Source organism: Lolium perenne, chromosome 3 (assembly GCF_019359855.2).
Source record: "Lolium perenne isolate Kyuss_39 chromosome 3, Kyuss_2.0, whole genome shotgun sequence".
Classification (NCBI taxonomy): Eukaryota; Viridiplantae; Streptophyta; class Magnoliopsida; order Poales; family Poaceae; genus Lolium; species Lolium perenne.
The window spans coordinates 263,996,339-264,023,230 of record NC_067246.2 but is presented as its reverse complement, the minus strand read 5'-3'; positions in this window follow the sequence as shown (position 1 = coordinate 264,023,230).

The window sequence follows — 26,892 nt, the reverse complement described above, 5'->3', positions numbered from 1 at the left end:
CATATTATTCATGTAAATTCCAAGGGTGGCGGTGTGGGGCATGCATTGGTTCACCCATGTGCCAGGTGTGGCCTCACCCTTGCATCCCCAGCCACTTGATTTGCCCCAAAAGTGCGTGTTTTGGCCTAAAACCCTATATTTGGGGTGTCTGGGTGCAACTCACCATGGTCTACCCCATATTATTCATGTAAATTCCAAGGGTGGCAGTGTGGGGCATGCATTGGTGCACCCATGTGCCAAGTGTGGCCTCACCCTGGCATCCCCAGCCACTTGATTTGCCCAAAAGTGCATGTTTTGGCCTAAAACCCTATATTTGGGGTGTCTGGGTGCAACTCACCATGGTCTACCCAATATTATTCATGTAAATTCCAAGGGTGGCAGTGTGGGGCATGCATTGGTGCACCCATGTGCCAAGTGTGGCCTCACCCTGGCATCCCCAGCCACTTGATTTGCCCCAAAAGTGCATGTTTTGGCCTAAAACCCTATATTTGGGGTGTCTGGGTGCAACCCACCATGGTCTACCCCATATTATTCATGTAAATTCCAAGGGTGGCAGTGTGGGGCATGCAATGGTGCACCCATGTGCCAAGTGTGGCCTCACCCTGGCATCCCCAGCCACTTGATTTGCCCCAAAAGTGCATGTTTTGGCCTAAAACCCTATATTTGGGGTGTCTGGGTGCAACTCACCATGGTCTACCCCATATTATTCATGTAAATTCCAAGGGTAGCAGTGTGGGGCATGCATTGGTGCACCCATGTCCCAAATGTGGCCTCACCCTGGCATCCCAATCCACTTGATTTGCCCCAAAAGTGCATGTTTTGGCCTAAAACCCTATATTTGGGGTGTCTGGGTGCAACCCACCATGGTCTACCCCATATTATTCATGTAAATTCCAAGGGTAACAGTGTGGGGCATGCAATGGTGCACCCATGTGCCAAGTGTGGCCTCACCCTGGCATCCCTAGCCACTTGATTTGCCCCAAAAGTGAATGTTTTGGCCTAAAACCCTATATTTGGGGTGTCTGGGTGCAACTCACCTTGGTCTACCCCATATTATTCATGTAAATTCCAAGGGTAGAAGTGTGGGGCATGCATTGGTGCACCCATGTGCCAAGTGTGGCCTCACCCTGGCATCCCCAGCCACATGATTTGCCCCAAAAGTGCATGTTTTGGCCTAAAACCCTATATTTGGGGTGTCTGGGTGCAACTCACCATGGTCTACCCCATATTATTCATGTAAATTCCTAGGGTAGCAGTGTGGGGCATGCATTGGTGCACCCATGTGCCAAGTGTGGCCTCACCCTTGCATCCCCAGCCACTTGATTTGCCCCAAAAGTGCGTGTTTTGGCCTAAAACCCTATATTTGGGGTGTCTGGGTGCAACTCACCATGGTCTACCCCATATTATTCATGTAAATTATAAGGGTGGCAGTGTGGGGCATGCATTGGTGCACCCATGTGCCAAGTGTGGCCTCACCCTTGCATCCCCAGCCACTTGATTTGCCCCAAAAGTGCATGTTTTGGCCTAAAACCCTATATTTGGGGTGTCTGGGTGCAACTCACCATGGTCTACCCCATATTATTCATGTAAATTCCTAGGGTAGCAGTGTGGGGCATGCATTGGTGCACCCATGTGCCAAGTGTGGCCTCACCCTTGCATCCCCAGCCACTTGATTTGCCCCAAAAGTGCGTGTTTTGGCCTAAAACCCTATATTTGGGGTGTCTGGGTGCAACTCACCATGGTCTACCCAATATTATTCATGTAAATTCCAAGGGTGGCAGTGTGGGGCATGCATTGGTGCACCCATGTGCCAAGTGTGGCCTCACCCTGGCATCCCCAGCCACTTGATTTGCCCCAAAAGTGCATGTTTTGGCCTAAAACCCTATATTTGGGGTGTCTGGGTGCAACCCACCATGGTCTACCCCATATTATTCATGTAAATTCCAAGGGTGGCAGTGTGGGGCATGCAATGGTGCACCCATGTGCCAAGTGTGGCCTCACACTGGCATCCCCAGCCACTTGATTTGCCCCAAAAGTGCATGTTTTGGCCTAAAACCCTATATTTGGGGTGTCTGGGTGCAACTCACCATGGTCTACCCCATATTATTCATGTAAATTCCAAGGGTAGCAGTGTGGGGCATGCATTGGTGCACCCATGTCCCATGTGTGGCCTCACCCTGGCATCCCCAGCCACTTGATTTGCCCCAAAAGTGCATGTTTTGGCCTAAAACCCTATATTTGGGGTGTCTGGGTGCAACCCACCATGGTCTACCCCATATTATTCATGTAAATTCCAAGGGTAGCAGTGTGGGGCATGCAATGGTGCACCCATGTGCCAAGTGTGGCCTCACCCTGGCATCCCTAGCCACTTGATTTGCCCCAAAAGTGCATGTTTTGGCCTAAAACCCTATATTTGGGGTGTCTGGGTGCAACTCACCATGGTCTACCCCATATTATTCATGTAAATTCCAAGGGTAGAAGTGTGGGGCATGCATTGGTGCACCCATGTGCCAAGTGTGGCCTCACCCTGGCATCCCCAGCCACATGATTTGCCCCAAAAGTGCATGTTTTGGCCTAAAACCCTATATTTGGGGTGTCTGGGTGCAACCCACCATGGTCTACCCCATATTATTCATGTAAATTCCAAGGGTAGCAGTGTGGGGCATGCATTGGTGCACCCATGTGCCAAGTGTGGCCTCACCTGGCATCCCCAGCCACTTGATTTGCCCCAAAAGTGCATGTTTTGGCCTAAAACCCTATATTTGGGGTGTCTGGGTGCAACCCACCATGGTCTACCCCATATTATTCATGTAAATTCCAAGGGTGGCAGTGTGGGGCATGCATTGGTGCACCCATGTCCCAAGTGTGGCCTCACCCTGGCATCCCCAGCCACTTGATTTGCCCCAAAAGTGCATGTTTTGGCCTAAAACCCTATATTTGGGGTGTCTGGGTGCAACTCACCATGGTCTACCCCATATTATTCATGTAAATTCCAAGGGTAGCAGTGTGGGTCATGCATTGGTGCACCCATGTCCCAAGTGTGGTCTCACCCTGGCATCCCCATCCACTTGATTTGCCCCAAAAGTGCATGTTTTGGCCTAAAACCCTATATTTGGGGTGTCTGGGTGCAACCCACCATGGTCTACCCCATATTATTCATGTAAATTCCAAGGGTAGCAGTGTGGGGCATGCATTGGTGCACCCATGTGCCAAGTATGGCCTCACCCTGGCATCCCCAGCCACTTGATTTGCCCCAAAAGTGCATGTTTTGGCCTAAAACCCTATATTTGGGTGTCTGGGTGCAACTCACCATGGTCTACCCCATATTATTCATGTAAATTCCTAGGGTAGAAGTGTGGGGCATGCATTGGTGCACCCATGTGCCAAGTGTGGCCTCACCCTGGCATCCCCAGCCACTTGATTTGCCCCAAAAGTGCATGTTTTGGCCTAAAACCCTATATTTGGGGTGTCTGGGTGCAACCCACCATGGTCTACCCCATATTATTCATGTAAATTCCAAGGGTAGCAGTGTGGGGCATGCATTGGTGCACCCATGTGCCAAGTGTGGCCTCACCCTAGCATCCCCAGCCACTTGATTTGCCCCAAAAGTGCATGTTTTGGCCTAAAACCCTATATTTGGGGTGTCTGGGTGCAACCCACCATGGTCTACCCCATATTATTCATGTAAATTCCAAGGGTGGCAGTGTGGGGCATGCATTGGTGCACCCATGTGCCAAGTGTGGCCTCACCCTGGCATCCCCAGCCACTTGATTTGCCCCAAAAGTGCATGTTTTGGCCTAAAACCCTATATTTGGGGTGTCTGGGTGCAACCCACCATGGTCTACCCCATATTATTCATGTAAATTCCAAGGGTAGCAGTGTGGGGCATGCATTGGTGCACCCATGTGCCAAGTGTGGCCTCACCCTGGCATCCCCAGCCACTTGATTTGCCCCAAAAGTGCATGTTTTGGCCTAAAACCCTATATTTGGGGTGTCTGGGTGCAACCCACCATGGTCTACCCCATATTATTCATGTAAATTCCAAGGGTAGCAGTGTGGGGCATGCATTGGTGCACCCATGTGCCAAGTGTGGCCTCACCCTGGCATCCCTAGCCACTTGATTTGCCCCAAAAGTGCATGTTTTGGCCTAAAACCCTATATTTGGGGTGTCTGGGTGCAACCCACCATGGTCTACCCCATATTATTCATGTAAATTCCAAGGGTAGCAGTGTGGGGCATGCATTGGTGCACCCATGTGCCAAGTGTGGCCTCACCCTGGCATCCCCAGCCACTTGATTTGCCCCAAAAGTGCATGTTTTGGCTTAAAACCCTATATTTGGGGTGTCTGGGTGCAACTCACCATGGTCTACCCCATATTATTCATGTAAATTCCAAGGGTAGAAGTGTGGATCATGCATTGGTGCACCCATGTGCCAAGTGTGGCCTCACCCTGGCATCCCCAGCCACTTGATTTGCCCCAAAAGTGCATGTTTTGGCCTAAAACCCTATATTTGGGGTGTCTGGGTGCAACCCACCATGGTCTACCCCATATTATTCATGTAAATTCCAAGGGTAGCAGTGTGGGGCATGCATTGGTGCACCCATGTGCCAAGTGTGGCCTCACCCTGGCATCCCCAGCCACTTGATTTGCCCCAAAAGTGCATGTTTTGGCCTAAAACCCTATATTTGGGGTGTCTGGGTGCAACCCACCATGGTCTACCCCATATTATTCATGTAAATTCCAATGGTAGCAGTGTGGGGCATGCATTGGTGCACCCATGTGCCAAGTGTGGCCTCACCCTGGCTTGAACAGCCACTTGATTTGCCCCAAAAGTGCATGTTTTGGCCTAAAACCCTATATTTGGGGTGTCTGGGTGCAACTCACCATGGTCTACCCCATATTATTCATCTAAATTCCAAGGGTAGAAGTGTGGGGCATGCATTGGTGCACCCATGTCCCAAGTGTGGCCTCACCCTGGCATCCCCAGCCACTTGATTTGCCCCAAAAGTGCATGTTTTGGCCTAAAACCCTATATTTGGGGTGTCTGGGTGCAACCCACCATGGTCTACCCCATATTATTCATGTAAATTCCAAGGGTGGCAGTGTGGGGCATGCATTGGTGCACCCATGTGCCAAGTGTGGCCTCCCCCTTGCATCCCCAGCCACTTGATTTGCCCCAAAAGTGCATGTTTTGGCCTAAAACCCTATATTTGGGGTGTCTGGGTGCAACTCACCATGGTCTACCCCATATTATTCATGTAAATTCCTAGGGTAGCAGTGTGGGGCATGCATTGGTGCACCCATGTGCCAAGTCTGGCCTCACCCTAGCATCCCCAGCCACTTGATTTGCCCCAAAAGTGCGTGTTTTGGCCTAAAACCCTATATTTGGGGTGTCTGGGTGCAACTCACCATGGTCTACCCCATATTATTCATGTAAATTCCAAGGGTGGCGGTGTGGGGCATGCATTGGTTCACCCATGTGCCAAGTGTGGCCTCACCCTTGCATCCCCAGCCCCTTGATTTGCCCCCAAAAGTGCGTGTTTTGGCCTAAAACCCTATATTTGGGGTGTCTGGGTGCAACTCACCATGGTCTACCCCATATTATTCGTGTAAATTCCAAGGGTAGCAGTGTGGGGCATGCATTGGTGCACCCATGTGCCAAGTGTGGCCTCACCCTGGCATCCCCAGCCACTTGATTTGCCCAAAAGTGCATGTTTTGGCCTAAAACCCTATATTTGGGGTGTCTGGGTGCAACTCACCATGGTCTACCCAATATTATTCATGTAAATTCCAAGGGTGGTAGTGTGGGGCATGCATTGGTGCACCCATGTGCCAAGTGTGGCCTCACCCTGGCATCCCCAGCCACTTGATTTGCCCAAAAAGTGCATGTTTTGGCCTAAAACCCTATATTTGGGGTGTCTGGGTGCAACCCACCATGGTCTACCCCATATTATTCATGTAAATTCCAAGGGTGGCAGTGTGGGGCATGCAATGGTGCACCCATGTGCCAAGTGTGGCCTCACCCTGGCATCCCCAGCCACTTGATTTGCCCCAAAAGTGCATGTTTTGGCCTAAAACCCTATATTTGGGGTGTCTGGGTGCAACTCACCATGGTCTACCCCATATTATTCATGTAAATTCGAAGGGTAGCAGTGTGGGGCATGCATTGGTGCACCCATGTCCCAAGTGTGGCCTCACCCTGGCATCCCCATCCACTTGATTTGCCCCAAAAGTGCATGTTTTGGCCTAAAACCCTATATTTGGGGTGTCTGGGTGCAACCCACCATGGTCTACCCCATATTATTCATGTAAATTCCAAGGGTAGCAGTGTGGGGCATGCAATGGTGCACCCATGTGCCAAGTGTGGCCTCACCCTGGCATCCCTAGCCACTTGATTTGCCCCAAAAGTGCATGTTTTGGCCTAAAACCCTATATTTGGGGTGTCTGGGTGCAACTCACCATGGTCTACCCCATATTATTCATGTAAATTCCAAGGGTAGAAGTGTGGGGCATGCATTGGTGCACCCATGTGCCAAGTGTGGCCTCACCCTGGCATCCCCAGCCACATGATTTGCCCCAAAAGTGCATGTTTTGGCCTAAAACCCTATATTTGGGGTGTCTGGGTGCAACCCACCATGCTCTACCCCATATTATTCATGTAAATTCCAAGGGTAGCAGTGTGGGGCATGCATTGGTGCACCCATGTGCCAAGTGTGGCCTCACCCTGGCATCCCCAGCCACTTGATTTGCCCCAAAAGTGCATGTTTTGGCCTAAAACCCTATATTTGGGGTGTCTGGGTGCAACCCACCATGGTCTACCCCATATTATTCATGTAAATTCCAAGGGTGGCAGTGTGGGGCATGCATTGGTGCACACATGTGCCAAGTGTGGCCTCACCCTGGCATCCCCAGCCACTTGATTTGCCCCAAAAGTGCATGTTTTGGCCTAAAACCCTATATTTGGGGTGTCTGGGTGCAACTCACCATGGTCTACCCCATATTATTCATGTAAATTCCAAGGGTAGCAGTGTGGGGCATGCATTGGTGCACCCATGTCCCAAGTGTGGCCTCACCCGGCATCCCCATCCACTTGATTTGCCCCAAAAGTGCATGTTTTGGCCTAAAACCCTATATTTGGGGTGTCTGGGTGCAACCCACCATGGTCTACCCCATATTATTCATGTAAATTCCAAGGGTAGCAGTGTGGGGCATGCATTGGTGCACCCAAGTGCCAAGTGTGGCCTCACCCTGGCATCCCCAGCCACTTGATTTGCCCCAAAAGTGCATGTTTTGGCCTAAAACCCTATATTTGGGGTGTCTGGGTGCAACTCACCATGGTCTACCCCATATTATTCATGTAAATTCCAAGGGTAGAAGTGTGGGGCATGCATTGGTGCACCCATGTGCCAAGTGTGGCCTCACCCTGGCATCCCCAGCCACTTGATTTGCCCCAAAAGTGCATGTTTTGGCCTAAAACCCTATATTTGGGGTGTCTGGGTGCAACCCACCATGGTCTACCCCATATTATTCATGTAAATTCCAAGGGTAGCAATGTGGGGCATGCATTGGTGCACCCATGTGCCAAGTGTGGCCTCACCCTGGCGTCCCCATCCACTTGATTTCCCCAAAAGTGCATGTTTTGGCCTAAAACCCTATATTTGGGGTGTCTGGGTGCAACCCACCATGGTCTACCCCATATTATTCATGTAAATTCCAAGGGTAGCAGTGTGGGGAATGCATTGGTGCACCCATGTGCCAAGTGTGGCCTCACCCTGGCATCCCCAGCCACTTGATTTGCCCCAAAAGTGCATGTTTTGGCCTAAAACCCTATATTTGGGGTGTCTGGGTGCAACCCACCATGGTCTACCCCATATTATTCATGTAAATTCCAAGGGTGGCAGTGTGGGGCATGCATTGGTGCACCCATGTGCCAAGTGTGGCCTCACCCTTGCATCCCCAGCCACTTGATTTGCCCCAAAAGTGCATGTTTTGGCCTAAAACCCTATATTTGGGGTGTCTGGGTGCAACTCACCATGGTCTACCCCATATTATTCATGTAAATTCCTAGGGTAGCAGTGTGGGGCATGCATTGGTGCACCCATGTGCCAAGTCTGGCCTCACCCTAGCATCCCCAGCCACTTGATTTGCCCCAAAAGTGCGTGTTTTGGCCTAAAACCCTATATTTGGGGTGTCTGGGTGCAACTCACCATGGTCTACCCCATATTATTCATGTAAATTCCAAGGGTAGCAGTGTGGGGCATGCATTGGTGCACCCATGTGCCAAGTGTGGCCTCACCCTGGCATCCCCAGCCACTTGATTTGCCCAAAAGTGCATGTTTTGGCCTAAAACCCTATATTTGGGGTGTCTGGGTGCAACTCACCATGGTCTACCCAATATTATTAATGTAAATTCCAAGGGTGGTAGTGTGGGGCATGCATTGGTGCACCCATGTGCCAAGTGTGGCCTCACCCTGGCATCCCCAGCCACTTGATTTGCCCAAAAAGTGCATGTTTTGGCCTAAAACCCTATATTTGGGGTGTCTGGGTGCAACCCACCATGGTCTACCCCATATTATTCATGTAAATTCCAAGGGTGGCAGTGTGGGGCATGCAATGGTGCACCCATGTGCCAAGTGTGGCCTCACCCTGGCATCCCCAGCCACTTGATTTGCCCCAAAAGTGCATGTTTTGGCCTAAAACCCTATATTTGGGGTGTCTGGGTGCAACTCACCATGGTCTACCCCATATTATTCATGTAAATTCGAAGGGTAGCAGTGTGGGGCATGCATTGGTGCACCCATGTCCCAAGTGTGGCCTCACCCTGGCATCCCCATCCACTTGATTTGACCCAAAAGTGCATGTTTTGGCCTAAAACCCTATATTTGGGGTGTCTGGGTGCAACCCACCATGGTCTACCCCATATTATTCATGTAAATTCCAAGGGTAGCAGTGTGGGGCATGCAATGGTGCACCCATGTGCCAAGTGTGGCCTCACCCTGGCATCCCTAGCCACTTGATTTGCCCCAAAAGTGCATGTTTTGGCCTAAAACCCTATATTTGGGGTGTCTGGGTGCAACTCACCATGGTCTACCCCATATTATTCATGTAAATTCCAAGGGTTGAAGTGTGGGGCATGCATTGGTGCACCCATGTGCCAAGTGTGGCCTCACCCTGGCATCCCCAGCCACATGATTTGCCCCAAAAGTGCATGTTTTGGCCTAAAACCCTATATTTGGGGTGTCTGGGTGCAACCCACCATGCTCTACCCCATATTATTCATGTAAATTCCAAGGGTAGCAGTGTGGGGCATGCATTGGTGCACCCATGTGCCAAGTGTGGCCTCACCCTGGCATCCCCAGCCACTTGATTTGCCCCAAAAGTGCATGTTTTGGCCTAAAACCCTATATTTGGGGTGTCTGGGTGCAACCCACCATGGTCTACCCCATATTATTCATGTAAATTCCAAGGGTGGCAGTGTGGGGCATGCATTGGTGCACCCATGTGCCAAGTGTGGCCTCACCCTGGCATCCCCAGCCACTTGATTTGCCCCAAAAGTGCATGTTTTGGCCTAAAACCCTATATTTGGGGTGTCTGGGTGCAACTCACCATGGTCTACCCCATATTATTCATGTAAATTCCAAGGGTAGCAGTGTGGGGCATGCATTGGTGCACCCATGTCCCAAGTGTGGCCTCACCCTGGCATCCCCATCCACTTGATTTGCCCCAAAAGTGCATGTTTTGGCCTAAAACCCTATATTTGGGGTGTCTGGGTGCAACCCACCATGGTCTACCCCATATTATTCATGTAAATTCCAAGGGTAGCAGTGTGGGGCATGCATTGGTGCACCCAAGTGCCAAGTGTGGCCTCACCCTGGCATCCCCAGCCACTTGATTTGCCCCAAAAGTGCATGTTTTGGCCTAAAACCCTATATTTGGGGTGTCTGGGTGCAACTCACCATGGTCTACCCCATATTATTCATGTAAATTCCAAGGGTAGAAGTGTGGGGCATGCATTGGTGCACCCATGTGCCAAGTGTGGCCTCACCCTGGCATCCCCAGCCACTTGATTTGCCCCAAAAGTGCATGTTTTGGCCTAAAACCCTATATTTGGGGTGTCTGGGTGCAACCCACCATGGTCTACCCCATATTATTCATGTAAATTCCAAGGGTAGCAATGTGGGGCATGCATTGGTGCACCTATGTGCCAAGTGTGGCCTCACCCTGGCGTCCCCATCCACTTGATTTCCCCAAAAGTGCATGTTTTGGCCTAAAACCCTATATTTGGGGTGTCTGGGTGCAACCCACCATGGTCTACCCCATATTATTCATGTAAATTCCAAGGGTAGCAGTGTGGGGAATGCATTGGTGCACCCATGTGCCAAGTGTGGCCTCACCCTCGCATCCCCAGCCACTTGATTTGCCCCAAAAGTGCATGTTTTGGCCTCAAACCCTATATTTGGGGTGTCTGGGTGCAACTCACCATGGTCTACCCCATATTATTCATGTAAATTCCAAGGGTGGCAGTGTGGGGCATGCATTGGTGCACCCATGTGCCAAGTGTGGCCTCACCCTGGCATCCCCGGCCACTTGATTTGCCCCAAAAGTGCATGTTTTGGCCTAAAACCCTATATTTGGGGTGTCTGGGTGCAACCCACCATGGTCTACCCCATATTATTCATGTAAATTCCAAGGGTAGAAGTGTGGGGCATGCATTGGTGCACCCATGTGCCAAGTGTGGCCTCACCCTGGCATCCCTAGCCACTTGATTTGCCCCAAAAGTGCATGTTTTGGCCTAAAACCCTATATTTGGGGTGTCTGGGTGCAACTCACCATGGTCTACCCCATATTATTCATGTAAATTCCAAGGGTAGCAGTTTGGGGCATGCATTGGTGCACCCATGTGCCAAGTGTGGCCTCACCCTGGCATCCCCAGCCACTTGATTTGCCCCAAAAGTGCATGTTTTGGCCTAAAACCCTATATTTGGGGTGTCTGGGTGCAACTCACCATGGTCTACCCCATATTATTCATGTAAATTCCAAGGGTAGAAGTGTGGGTCATGCATTGGTGCACCCATGTGCCAAGTGTGGCCTCACCCTGGCATCCCCAGCCACTTGATTTGCCCCAAAAGTGCATGTTTTGGCCTAAAACCCTGTATTTGGGGTGTCTGGGTGCAACCCACCATGGTCTACCCCATATTATTCATGTAAATTCCAAGGGTAGCAGTGTGGGTCATGCATTGGTGCACCCATGTGCCAAGTGTGGCCTCACCCTGGCATCCCCAGCCACCTGATTTGCCCCAAAAGTGCTTGTTTTGGCCTAAAACCCTATATTTGGGGTGTCTGGGTGCAACCCACCATGGTCTACCCCATATTATTCATGTAAATTCCAAGGGTAGCAGTGTGGGGCATGCATTGGTGCACCCATGTGCCAAGTGTGGCCTCACCCTGGCATCCCCAGCCACTTGATTTGCCCCAAAAGTGCATGTTTTGGCCTAAAACCCTATATTTGGGGTGTCTGGGTGCAACTCACCATGGTCTACCCCATATTATTCATGTAAATTCCAAGGGTAGAAGTGTGGGGCATGCATTGGTGCACCCATGTCCCAAGTGTGGCCTCACCCTGGCATCCCCAGCCACTTGATTTGCCCCAAAAGTGCATGTTTTGGCCTAAAACCCTATATTTGGGGTGTCTGGGTGCAACCCACCATGGTCTACCCCATATTATTCATGTAAATTCCAAGGGTAGCAGTGTGGGGCATGCATTGGTGCACCCATGTGCCAAGTGTGGCCTCACCCTGGCATCCCCATCCACTTGATTTCCCCAAAAGTGCATGTTTTGGCCTAAAACCCTACATTTGGGGTGTCTGGGTGCAACCCACCATGGTCTACCCCATATTATTCATGTAAATTCCAAGGGTAGCAGTGTGGGGAATGCATTGGTGCACCCAAGTGCCAAGTGTGGCCTCACCCTGGCATCCCCAGCCACTTGATTTGCCCCAAAAGTGCATGTTTTGGCCTAAAACCCTATATTTGGGGTGTCTGGGTGCAACTCACCATGGTCTACCCCATATTATTCATGTAAATTCCAAGGGTGGCAGTGTGGGGCATGCATTGGTGCACCCATGTGCCAAGTGTGGCCTCACCCTGGCATCCCCAGACACTTGATTTGCCCCAAAAGTGCATGTTTTGGCCTAAAACCCTATATTTGGGGTGTCTGGGTGCAACCCACCATGGTCTACCCCATATTATTCATGTAAATTCCAAGGGTAGCAGTGTGGGTCATGCATTGGTGCACCCATGTGCCAAGTGTGGCCTCACCCTGGCATCCCCAGCCACTTGATTTGCCCCAAAAGTGCATGTTTTGGCCTAAAACCCTATATTTGGGGTGTCTGGGTGCAACTCACCATGGTCTACCCCATATTATTCATGTAAATTCCAAGGGTAGAAGTGTGGTTCATGCATTGGTGCACTCATGTGCCAAGTGTGGCCTCACCCTGGCATCCCCAGCCACTTGATTTGCCCCAAAAGTGCATGTTTTGGCCTAAAACCCTATATTTGGGGTGTCTGGGTGCAACCCACCATGGTCTACCCCATATTATTCATGTAAATTCCAAGGGTAGCAGTGTGGGGCATGCATTGGTGCACCCATGTGCCAAGTGTGGCCTCACCCTGGCATCCCCAGCCACTTGATTTGCCCCAAAAGTGCATGTTTTGGCCTAAAACCCTATATTTGGGGTGTCTGGGTGCAACTCACCATGGTCTACCCCATATTATTCATGTAAATTCCAAGGGTGGCAGTGTGGGGAATGCATTGGTGCACCCATGTGCCAAGTGTGGCCTCACCCTGGCATCCCCAGCCACTTGATTTGCCCCAAAAGTGCATGTTTTGGCCTAAAACCCTATATTTGGGGCGTCTGGGTGCAACTCACCATGTTCTACCCCATATTATTCATGTACATTCCAAGGGTAGCACTGTGGGGCATGCATTGGTGCACCCATGTGCCAAGTGTGGCCTCACCCTGGCATCCCCAGCCACTTGATTTGCCCCAAAAGTGCATGTTTTGGCCTAAAACCCTATATTTGGGGTGTCTGGGTGCAACCCACCATGGTCTACCCCATATTATTCATGTAAATTCCAAGGGTGGCAGTGTGGGGCATGCAATGGTGCACCCATGTGCCAAGTGTGGCCTCACCCTGGCATCCCCAGCCACTTGATTTGCCCCAAAAGTGCATGTTTTGGCCTAAAACCCTATATTTGGGGTGTCTGGGTGCAACCCACCATGGTGTACCCCATATTATTCATGTAAATTCCAAGGGTCGTAGTGTGGGGCATGCATTGGTGCACCCATGTGCCAAGTGTGGCCTCACCCTGGCATCCCCAGCCACTTGATTTGCCCCAAAAGTGCATGTTTTGGCCTAAAACCCTATATTTGGGGTGTCTGGGTGCAACTCACCATGGTCTACCCCATATTATTCATGTAAATTCCAAGGGTAGAAGTGTGGGGCATGCATTGGTGCACCCATGTGCCAAGTGTGGCCTCACCCTGGCATCCCCAGCCACTTGATTTGCCCCAAAAGTGCATGTTTTGGCCTAAAACCCTATATTTTCCCTCTTAAATATAAAAAAGAAAAAAAATTAAACAAAGGCTGCCTTGCTTGGACGATGATCCGGCCCACGAATCGAATTTCCGGCACGAAACGATCAAGCCCACCCACCCAACATATTAGTTAACAACTTTAATTGTGCAGGGCGTAATTTGCGGCAACACGTACTACCCATCACGGGTAACCCACACCCCCACGAACTATATCATCGTCGTCTTTTCACACCGTTTCATCTCAGCGACGTCTGGGCGGCCGACCAAGCAACATCTTTCACCTGTTCATCTGAGAGAACTAGTGTTGATCATCGACGGCACCCCTTTGCCATGGATCAGGTATGTCAAGACTTTCACCTGTCGTAATATTATTTGACTTGTCGTCGAGATAGATCGCAAATTAGGTATGGGAGGCCGCCATGGGAATCAACCAGATCAACACATCCAAAATCTCATTGGATAGAGTCGGCGCTTCATACTTATTAGATTATACGTACTTAACAGATTCTAGTTCTCCGAAAACCCCTTTCGGGTAGATCATAAACACAAGTATATATAATGTCCTTAGGCCGCCATGTCCTTAATGTGTAATCTACAACTATGGTTAGATCATCCAGGGCAGATTAACGTTTGGGTAAATAATCGATTGTCCCCTCCTTATTTTATCACAAAGATTTGCACTAATCGCCACTAGTTACATCTCTATATCCGGGACGCTTGAGTATTCCACACAAGAACTCATCAGTTATATGTGTTGTACACTTTGCTAGGTGGCACAACGTGTTAGCCCACGGCGTTGCGGTGCTGCTGTGAGGAAGAACAAAAAGCATATCGTAAGAGGTACACAAATTTAGGACACTCTTGTTTTCCAAGGAAATTGTAATATTCTGGTTTATGTATATAATTTTGTATGCAAGTCCTAACTGTGAGGAGGGTGAGGATTTTGAAGGTTTCATCAGGTATACCAATCGCGTAAGAATGGATGATGCACAATTTGCTACATTAAAACAGCTAGTTGACAAGCACATGCCAAGAAAGCCACCGTATGTCTGCACGATCAAAAAATCAAACGTCGTGAAGAATAAAGCAAAAATGGTAAGCGCTGGATTACACACCAAAATTTTCACAGTTTCCTAACATAGCTGATTGAATTCTCTAATTGACTGTAATCTTATATGCAGTACTTCTCGAGGGGATTCACACTAAACCACATTGCTAGGCATACACAGCTACCAGCAGAAATAGAAGTTTATTCATCGAATACTAAAATTGCAACAGTTAAGATGGTGATGAGCAAGTCACAGGTCAATGGAAAAGGCAAAGGAGGTGCCATGATAACAACAAACTAGATGGAGGTTGTGAAGAAGACTAATATGAGAGTTAAAAACGTGTTTGTGTTCTGGTTCCGTGGTAGCCGCGGTGGTGGTCTCAAGCTTCTGGTTGATATTCTCTGAAATCAACAAAGGCATTACATTATTTTTACAATTAGCTTATTTGTCCAAGTTGGAAGTCATGCTGAGACATTTTGATGTTTGTTGCAAACTTTATTTGACGTTTATGTCATACTGTTTTCAAATTATTCATGAATGTCAGTAGTGGTTCAAATTTTAAGTTTACTGAAATTATAATGCATTGTAACCACGAAAAAACGCCGTGAAATAACCTTGCTCTCCGTCCATCTCCTCTCATTCCGACTATCAAACGCCGTCGCTAAGAGAATCTGTTTGAGCTACTTTGATTACTCTGCGCATAAGGTGTGAAAATTAATTTCTATTTGCAGCAGTATTACGACATGAGTAGTACTAATTAAGGTAACAACATGAATTAGCGGGCAATTATTCAAAAATGTGTACCTTTGATTGTACTAATTAAGGGGACAACATTAATAATCGATCCCCGTAATTGACTACGCCTCCAAACTATCGAATCCCAACCTTCCCCACTAATTAAGGTAACGACATTATTTAGGGAAACAAACTTTGTCACGTTGATATCGACCCTCCCACGAATTAAGGTAACGACATTATTTAGGGAAACAAACTTTGTCACGTTGATATCGACCCTCCCACGAATTAAGGTAACAAGATTATGATCGCCTTTTGCCCACTTCCACCTATATAATCGCCTCATCTAACCTCATATCGTCTCTCATCGAAGCCTGGACGGGAAGAGCGGCGTCTGCGAAGTTACAATGGAAGATGATGTAAGTCATACGCAACTCATCTCGTGTTGTCTATATTTAATATCAGATCTAATCTAGTCAAGTACAAACTCGTCTCTTCCGATTGCCCGATGCCCTATTTTCTCTGACGGTGATCGATGCCCTAACCATCTTAGGACTCAAATTTGTACGTGTTACATCTTTTCTATATTCAACTAGGTGGCATCGTTTGCTCGTGTTCGTCATGTTCGTGCTGCTCTTAAGTTGCACAAAAAGCTGAATATAAGAGGTCCGAAATTACCTCCCATTTATGTCTTCCATATGCGATTCTATTGTTGGGCCTGATGTATTAATTTAATACTTACGCAGGTCCTAGAATAAAGTGCGAGCGTGAGTTCGAGGTGTTTGTTGAGTATGCAAATCGAGTAGCTATGGATGATGGAGAATTTCGTTATCTGAGAGATAACGTTGATTATCTGAGAAGTAAATGTCAGGAAACAAATCTGAAAACACCCATATATGTCCGCACCATAAAAATCACACGTCCAGGAGGGTAAAGCAAAAATGGTAAACATTACAGTACACACCAAGAGATTTCTATTTATTTTCTACACCGTAACTGTTGTTAATATGTTTGATTTCTTTTATGCAGTACTTTTCGAAGAGATTCACCATGAGCCACATTATCCCTAATGTTGAACTGCCATCAGAAGTAGAAGTCTTATTCTTAGGAAAGGCTCGCCTCAAAGTTAAGATGGTGATGGACAAGTCAAAGGTGAAAGGCAAAGCCAAAGGAGGTGCCATGATAACATCAAACTGGAAGCAACTGGTGAAACTGCACGATATGAGAGTTAGTGACATATTCATCTTCGCTTTTGGTCGAAGCGTCGTCGATGGTGAATTCAAGATGGTAGTAGATAGGCTCTGAAATATGAACACTTAGTTCATACTCCAAATATTTTGTTATGTTTTTCAAGAACCATTGTGTCATCGATTTTTATCTTCAACTTATTTTCTGTTCATGGACTTCCGTGTGTGTTGCTCCATCGTGAGTCCGTAAAGTGTTTTCGTAAGTAAAACGTCCGTATGTATAGCATTTACTGACCGTCCATTGGGGCAACTGACGACCCAATTTGCTGCACGGCAGCCTAGGCGACGCATTTACCGTGGCGCCTGCGCGTGGATAACCATGGCTCCTGCGCGTGGTTTACCGGTGGCGTCCCAACTAGATATGTCGCTTCACAACCGGCGAGCCATTAAACAGAGGGGAACGGATTCGGTGGCATCATAATAGCGAACACGCGTGGCCTCCCGATCCAACAGGTCGTCAACAGCGAACACGCGTACAAGGCCGCAGCACCACTCACTCGGTTCACCGACAGTCCATTTTATCCCATCCAGTGGAGCACATCAGGCCATCCCGCACCAAACCCTAGCTAGCCCATAACCTAAACCCGCCGCTGTCGAGCAGCCGTAGCAAGCGATGGGCCTCAACGACCACGAAGCCGGAGGGAGCAGCGCCCGCGGAGCTAAAATCCGCCGTGCGGCCCCTCGTCCTCAGAGCCTCAACCCCGACGAAGCGACGATCTTGGCCGAGGCGCGGCTGCTCGTTCCGCCGTACTGGCACCTGCCAGCTGGTTGGAGGGTGAGCGCCGCCGGGTACGCCATCCCGCCGGTCCCTGAAAAAGACGAAGATCTGCGCGGCTACATCCGCCGCCGTCGAGCTGCCCTCACGCCGTGGGATCGGGCGAACCCAGACTGGGGGGAGGACAGCGCCTTGTGGAGGCCCCGGTTCGAGATGGAGCGCCTCGACGAGCTAGCCAACCAGTACGGTATGTACGCCGGCGGGAGGTACAATCAAATAGGGCGGCAGTCCTTCTGGGCCGGCAAGGACGTGGACACCGTGCTCGCGGCGCACGGCTATGTCCCTCTTCCTCGCGGCGCGCCACGCCGCCTACCACCACCGTACGGCGAACCACGGGCACCTCCAGCTCTTCCGCCGCGCCGGCACGAAGGGATCGTCCTTCCACCTCCAGCGACAAGCGAGCCGCGGGACCAAATTCCGATTCGCGGCCCTGCACCTCATCTGCGCGTTCCCAAGCCGGAGCCGCAACCGGATCCGGAGCCCGAGCCGCAGCCGAGGTGGACTGCGTATCTGTAATATCCCAGTATTTGGGGTTACAAAAAGAGAGGAAATAGAGGTGTGCATTGCATTCATGCATAGAAAATCCGGGGAATTTTCGCGCTTTCGTTTAAAACTGGCAAAGTAATCGAGGTTTCTCTTGCATCGGTGGAATTGAGTTAGTCATCGATGTGAGTGCGATAAATCTCGACAAGCTTAAGCTTTTAAGCACAATTGAAATATCAAGGATGGGTAAGACAAATACTTCAACTTGATAGTCATCAAAAGTTAAATTGAACCTCATATTGGAATTTGAATTTAAAAGAGCAATTTACATTTATTGTGGTACTTAATATTATTAAATTAAGGAATTAAACTATTAAGAACCATAGAATTCTTGGAATACCAAAATGGGGAAAACTCAAATTTCCAATATTATCATATAGAACAATGTTCCATAATACAAGTTATGATTAAACAATAGGGAATAAAGATAAGTAAATAAAAAAATAGGAACTAAATATTACAAATAATAAATACTCATATGAGTAATCTTGCCACAATTATCAAAGAATCACCATTCACAAATGAATACAATTACTAACAAGGAAATTAGAGTTTTATTGATTGGCACACAATTATACAATGTCTTTACAAAAGAATAGAGAAAAATGAATATACAATACAATTACAGAGATAATAAAAGCCAATCAGATCCTAAACTAAATCTTGAAGATTGCTATCTTCAGCATTTATTGTTTAGCTTGAGCACCTGCAAAACAAACAAAGAAAACAAAAAGAAAAGTAAAGCCAAGTGGCCAGGTTAGAAAGAAATGGAAAGAAAACGAGAAGATCTTTCTCAGTCCATGCTCATCCACAAGAGGGGAAGTACCAGGTGGAGACTTGCACCACACACGCAAGTAGCACTGTCACACATGCATGCTATGTGTTGTCTCACGCACAGAGCACATAGGCAGTAGTACAAGGCCAAGCACAGCCCCAGGTCATCAATAAAAGAGGCATTCCTTGGAGCACACAGCTCCTTAGCACAGGGTTCATCGACCAGATCAAGAACACAAGAAACAATAGCTGTTCTTTATCCAGACCATCAAACCATCTCAGGAGATATCCCAGTTCATCCAACCAAGGACCAGTATGGGGGTATCCCAGAATAGGATCAAGCAGGAGCTAGGAGGAGGTGCAGTCAAACAAGCAGTAGATCAAGATCAACATCACCAGCTATTCCACTTTGCTACAACAGGTTGATCCACTGATTTAATATAAGCATCTCAACATACTAGCTTGCACAACTAGGATCAGGGGAAATAAAGATAAGAATACACAACACTCCATCAAACCACCCTTCAACTAGATTTTCATCTAGGAGGATGGAGAGATGGATTTTTTCTCTCAGCCTTGCATAGAGGTGCTATGCAAAATCATCATAGAGAATAGAAAGTCACAAATAGTATCTGTTCTTATTACAAATTTGTGCCTCAGCCTTTGCATCACAGGCAGGGTCAAGAGATAAAGCACAAGCATCTGCTCTTATCAGTATTAGATCACAGAAAATTTGTCAGGGACACATAGCAGCAGATCATGCTGTCTTGATCTACTGCTATGTACACTCCACCAGGGAGGCATCACAGCAGCAGATCTAAAAGCAGCAGAAACCATCAAATTGCCCAACACAAGCACATCAAGCTAATTTCCTAGCTTGCATATCCAGCAACCATTCAAACTAACCACTAGCCACACTTGCAAATCTTACCAAATAAATTTAAATCATTTTCCTAGTTAATTCAACTAGGAATCATTGCTATCATATATTCACTGTCATATTGGACAGCTACAAGATCATCAGCTTAAGTATAAGCAAGCCATCCACATAACCACAAGGTCTGGTCATGTATGCACATTATCCAGCAAGCATTCCCATCAATCAGAGCATAATAAACATACCATAAGCTCACCAAAATCCACCAAATAAATCCTCCAGCAATAGTGCTTCTATTTCACTGCTTAAATTCAACCATGAATGAAATGGGGCATCAATTTATCATAGTCAAACCACCAAACAAAGCATCAAGTAAATAGTGCATGTTGTAGAGTATATTCAGTTTCATCAGTAAAATAAATACAACCAGCCACAAATGCCTGGATGATTAATCATCCAAATAGAGGCATAACATTAAACCACCTCAACTGAATTTAACATTCAGTTTGGACAGTAAGAGTAAAATAGCAGAAGCCACACCTCACAATCACAGGAATAGTCACAACCAGCTCACATTAAGCAAACAGATAAGTCCAACAGCAATCCAACAATATGTTCCAGGCCAATCATATGTATGCACATAATCTAGAGATTCCATAACAGTAAAGCCACTAGAGATGCATATAAGCTCACTAGTCCAAGCTATATATCAAAGAAATCAAGCTGTTATAATTTTGCAGCACATTGAACAGAGGCAGAGGAGAGGGAATGATATAGTCATATAGCTCACATTATAGTAGAGGAGTAGTCGCAGCGGTTGACGCCGGGGTTGCGTCCACGGCACCGTCCAGCCGGCATCGGGGATGAAATAATCATCACCAGCACAACACCATTTCAACCAGTGCATCACCACCAGTACACGGACGCCGGGGTTGCAGTCGTAGACGCCGTCCGGCCGGCGTCGAGGATGCAGTAGTTACCATCAACACCACACCGCTCCACCAGTACAACAGCACCGCAACACCACACCACCAATTCACCGTCATGACCGCAGTCTCGCCGCGGTGGCTGCGGAAACACGCCGGCGACCGAGCCATCCATGGGCTAGGGTTTCCATGAGGCACGCGTGTGGGGAAGGGGCGGCGCCGAGGCAGCAGTAAATGGCAGGGGGGTCTGGGGCGAAGCCACGCCGGGGAGCAGCGTCGTAGGAGGAGACCGGCGACGGCCAGAGCAGCAGCAGGCAACGGTATAACTGCCGGTGACCACTAGGGTTTCCGGGGTCATGGACGAGCAACTAGGGGCATAGAAATCAAATCGAAGAGAGGGTTTCGAAGAGCATGAGGAGGCGGAGCAGATCCGGCCAGCGGCGGCGCCGGAGTTGGCCGGTAGCGGCCGGGGGGGCTAGCGACGACGCCGCGGAGACATGGAGGTCACGAGAGAGAGGAGGTCGTGCGCGTGTGTGTAGAAGAGGTGAGCGAGAGAGACAGGGGTCGGGTCGGGATCTTTCCCGTGCTCGACCAGGTCGTATAGCTCATACCAGGTTTGGGCCAAACCATCATTGGCCAGGCCAATGGGCCAGCCCATCTAACCATTTGGACATTTTTATCTAACTAATAATCCTCTAAATAAATCAAGTCATGAGGAAATTCAAATATAAATAAATTTTTCATAAAATTAAGAATTTCTAAATATAAGTGAAAACATAAACAAATACCACAAAAGCCAAAGAAAAATAATATGATATTTTCACTAAATTTTAGAAAATAAATTCTTAGATCTTCAACTATTAAGACAAAAATATTAAAGATATAATCTTTTTATTTCTATTTTTCACCTCAAGAAAATAGTAAATATTTATTTGTATTAAAATTTTCATATAATATAACGATTGTTTCTTCATGGTTATGCTTAACCATATAAAACCCTAATTGATCATTACTTCAACATATAATTCCAAAACCTAGAAAAGAATTAAAAGATATATCCTCGTTTCAACCACTGTTTAAAAACCCTAAACCCTAACATGATATTAATAGTGATTGTCTTATCCTAAAACCCTAATGCATTAGGAAACCCTAGTTCCATTTTAAACCAAGTGATAACCTCATAATTTTATGTGGAACCCTAAAACCCTAATTCAATTATGCAAACCCTAGTTCCATTATTACATGTGAAACCTAAATTGCTTCTAAACCTAAACCTAGGTTAGAATATGTGATCATGTACTTACTTCTGATCCACAAAACCATAATTAGCAATTACATACTTGCCATGCCACATAAAATTGTAGGAGCCCTATTACCAATAATTGGTAGTCCATGTAGGCATACCTATCCAACCTAGATGATCAAATAGGACCAACCCTAGTTCCTATACTTAGAGGCAACAACTTTAAATATCCATATTTATCAGCACACCAATGTGATAAACATTAGGAGCAATCATACCAAATCTTGAGCATTCCATAACCATACTCCACTAAACCTTATTAGTGTTGGACACTTATCCACCATCCTATTTAGGAGTCAAATATTCCTTACTTAATAGAACCAATAGTAAAAACCTAAACTACCTCAACCCTAACTGTTATACTTCTTATTATTTAAGAAGTATGTTCTTCAAAAGTTATTCTTTTGAAGTAAATAGGAAGTAGTCATCAACCTTGCCTAACAGGACTTATCAACCCTAGCTATCTATTACCACTAAGATATATATCACCATGATAGCAACCATTAATTGCTTAAGATACTTATGCTTCACTAAAACCATACAAGCCCAGTTATTAATGAAGCCAACTTTGTTGAGATCCATCTAATCCCTTACCCTTGAAACCAGTTGGAACCATAGAGCACCATAGAACCCACAAACCTAATTATCATACTTGTTCTTTATATAAGAACATGTTCTTCAAAAGTTATTCATTTGAAGTATATAATAAATAACCAGTAACCATGCCATAGAGTACTAAAACCAACCACTATTCATTACATGATAGGATTATACCAAATGTTATTGTTATGTGCCATTAGTGTTATTGTTATGATATATTGCAGCACCTGTTTATGATACCATGTAACCACACCTGAATAAGAACCTTGTATGAGAACCATTCTAAAAGTGCAACACACCCTAAACTAATCAATACCACTCACTAATCCTAAATCATCGGGGTTAGGTCACGCTTAGAGCGATTGCATCTCATACTTATGCATTATTGCATCCTTGCCAATCTTTTAAACATCGTCCTTACCGGACGATGATGCTATTTCAGAATTTGGAGTTAATGCGTATCGAAGACCTTGCCTGCCTAATCTTGCAGTCAAGAAAGGCAAGTTCATCACTTGCTCATGTCATTTGAGTATTTCTATCAAATTACTTGCAAAATACTATGGTTATCACTATTGCATAAAAATCAAAACCACTATTTTCATAACTATGAATATGACTATGTGGTTGGCAATGGAACCATGGATTGTGTTGATATGGTGGAGGTTCCATTGCAAGGGTTTATATCCATCTAGGATTAAACAACAAATGTCGCCAGTGATTCTTGTGCCGTAATACCCGTGTTAACCATAAGATCTGGAGTGGGACGGAATAGTCAACCGTATTTCCACCTCTTGTACATCAACGGATTCGCTTACCGTAGACGGTTGTATCTTGCGGAGCAATTGGTGGGTGGGGAACCCCTTCTAATTCCCCACGGTATAGTTGTTGCTTACCGTAGACGGTTGCTGCTTGCGGAACAATTGGTGGGTGGGGATACCCTTCTAATTCCCCACGGTAATGTGGTCTATGATGGGTTGCAGCTACCGGCGAAGGAGTTTGGTTCAATCCCAGACTATCGTCGTGGTCAGGGTCCACCCTGAAATTACGGGAATAATGGGACCGACGAGGACCCAGGGTCGGGGTTTGCAACAAAGGGTGGGTGTGCGAGGTAGCGGAGGAATATGATTGGCTATGACCTTATACCGGGCCTCACACCAAAGGAAGTGTGGACGGGGAAATTGCCCGGTTGGCACCAAGGTTAAGATCTCTTATGGGTAAAGCAACACACCTCTGCAGAGTGTAATGAATCGTGACCTGTCACTCCCTGTTCCGGGATATGGAATCGCTGAACGCGGCCGGAAAGGAGCTCCATGAAGTTCTAGTAAACCGGTGAAGGCTGACGGACATAGTTCTTCTGAATAAAAGCAACCTCTTGAAGAAATGGTTATGAAAACTTGCATTGGTATTAGACTTTCTGGTCTAATGTCGTAGCTAGTGCATTAAACACCTCTTTCCTATAATGAACTTGTTGAGTACGCTCGTACTCATCCCACTCTTAAATCCCCTGCTTAGATTTGGAGGCATCAAAGGAGGATCTACAGTGCCACTCGAAGACCGAGGAGTCAACAACTACTTCACGGGACAGGATTCGTCAGAAGAGTCCGATACCACATCCAACAAGGAGAAAGCCTAGATTAGCAATAGAAAGGAACTAGCTTCCTAAACCTAGCTCCTATTTTAGCTAGAATCTATTCATAGCCTCTGTAGATAGCTAAATACTCTACAAGTAGAGTTCGTGTTAGGATTAGACTACGAGTCGTTCTTCTGGAGTTTATTTGCAGTTTTACCTCATTGTAAAGTAGGAGGCTGTGATGATCTTATGTAACAGAGTCTGTGTGTAATTCTATAGACATGCCTTGGACCCGCATATGTTTCTGTTGTACCACTCTGAGCGATATAATACTAGTGGAACAGTGTTTCATTGGTGTTATATCAGACTTGCATACTACACCATGCAGTGGTATGCCGGGTCACCACAGTTGGTATCAGAGCAAATGCTTTGACCCTAGGATTAAAACCTTTAAAGGAGACCTATAGGATTGGTAGTGTCTATAGGAAGTTGTCTTAGGTGAACCAAATATTCTTATGACTTGAGATGGATATTCACTTGAGAATAATCCTGACACACTTGAGTCAACATTTCTTACCTAACTTACCAAGATAAAGTAAAGTTAGTCAGCTAATCCCAAACATGTAGTACACAATTAAGTCCTTAAAACAATAGATGAGTAGATCGTAGTTGGTATACAATACATGGTAGTCCAAAGAGAGGATACAACCATAAGGAAGATATCCTATTGGAAGATGTGTACCAACACAAGTTATGGTTAAGTAAGAATTATTCAGACCTGTAATAGAAGTAATATCAAGTAATATAGATAAGAAAGATATCCTACTAGAAGGTGTATAACCAGACAAGTAATGGGTAAGTAAGATCTATCCAAACTTGTGAAACATTTGATAATAAGTGATAAATGTAAGTCATATAAGGTAATATAAACCATGATGAGTCAATCATGGGAGGTAAGAAAGAGAAATAGGATTAAAATATGTCTACTTACAGGGTAGAGTTGTTAATCATATATGATTCACCTGAGAATCGTTATGTGATGGACTAGAACATCTTAAATATACAGGAGGAAAACAATAAGAAGCCAGTTGTTCAATAATAGTGCAAGAACTGTGTTCCCACAAATATGGGAAGTGTGCCAAGCACATCATGACCATATGCTTATGGTAGAAATGCTTAGAAGTATAGGGAATATATCATAATAAATATGTGTTCAGAGTCACCATATTAGAACTAGTGGTATCATACAAAATAGTCCTCAATAGCACTTATATATGGTATAATACTTTGTTAGTACTTCCAAACAAAACTAGGTTAACTTTAACCATCCTAGACCACTTCGTTTCAAGTTTATCTCATTGCAAATGTGCAATTATGGTAAAGGTTGAGACAAATAGTAGTCTGCCATATAATCATGCTATGTATCATGATATAAACCTATCTTATGTGGTGTTATATACTACACATCTCAGCCTGATGTTTAGAGATGTCTTACTCAACTATTATATTCAGGTCTATGATGATGTGTATTATAAGCACAAAGCTGAATCTTCTTGGATTTTATTGGATTTTCATTGTTTGACTAGATCCATACATGAAGTTTGACTTTGATATGCAAGTGCATGTTGCTATATCAAATTCTTACTTGATGCTATAGATCTAGAGGGTAATGGTACTCGTGTGAGGAAGTGACGAATTCTGAAGATCTTGAGGACAAGATGAAGGTTCATCAGATAAAGGAAACAAAGTTGTGGGAAGCAACCACAATATTCAGAAGGAAGTACCAATCAAAACGCATGCTTTACCTCAACAGAGGAGTACTTTTGTACATAAGAAGCATGAAGGTGAGAAATATGGTGATTATGGTGAAGCTGAAGCAGATCCATAGTCATTATGGAAGAGGGAATGCATGGAAAATCACCTTGGATACTATATTCATAGTGGATTTCTTGCAATATAAACCCGGAAGGAAGGAAGATGACATATGAAACCATAGCAGATATAAGAAGACCATAGTTGGTATCATAAGACCACAGTTGTGGTATAGGATCAATACTGCGAGATAAAGTAGAAGATGTCTCGTTCAGTTAATCAGACCCTATAATAGAATCCATTTTTAGATAACAAATAGCCACAATTGGTAACAAGTAGTCCATAAATGGATTATTTGTGTCAAGAAGTTATGAACAAATAAAATTTTGTCAGCCAAATAACAATGACCTATAATCATTTAGTCGAAGGATTCACATTGGATGTCCACAATTGAGTGGATACACCACAAACATTCTTCGCGAGACCTCAGAAGAAGTACAAACCATAAGTTAGAACTAGACCAATATTCTAACCATAAGTCCAATGGTTGGAAGAAAAGGAGTTGAAGACCATAAGAAAACTCTAAGGGGTAGAGTAAAGATTGAGTTGGATATACAATAACTCAATACTTTGAGTAAGATAGATGAAGAAGGTCTGAATTGAGAGGAAATTCGATCTTATTCTCATAAGATTGTTGTACATTACTTCCAGAAGGATGTCAGACCAGAAGCCGAGGTTTATACCTCGAGGAAGTAAGAAGTGGACTATAACTTGGGAAAGTGAGTAATATTTATTCAGAAGCACGAAAGCTCAAGTAAGCTAAGTTTAATGAAGTTGGACGAAGGAAATATCGGAGACCAAATACAGCTCAAGAAGGCCAAAGACCGAAGGAGATTGACCATACCAAAACTAAATACTAATTGAAAGATTCCTTTCATGGAACCTAAAGAACCCCAAAATAGTTATAGGTATCAACGATAAACCATGATTGGATGGACTAAATGAGTCCAATCCATTCTTAGGGAAATAAACCATCCCGACCATTTCCATGGTAAGTACCTTAATAAGTACCATTATTGCAG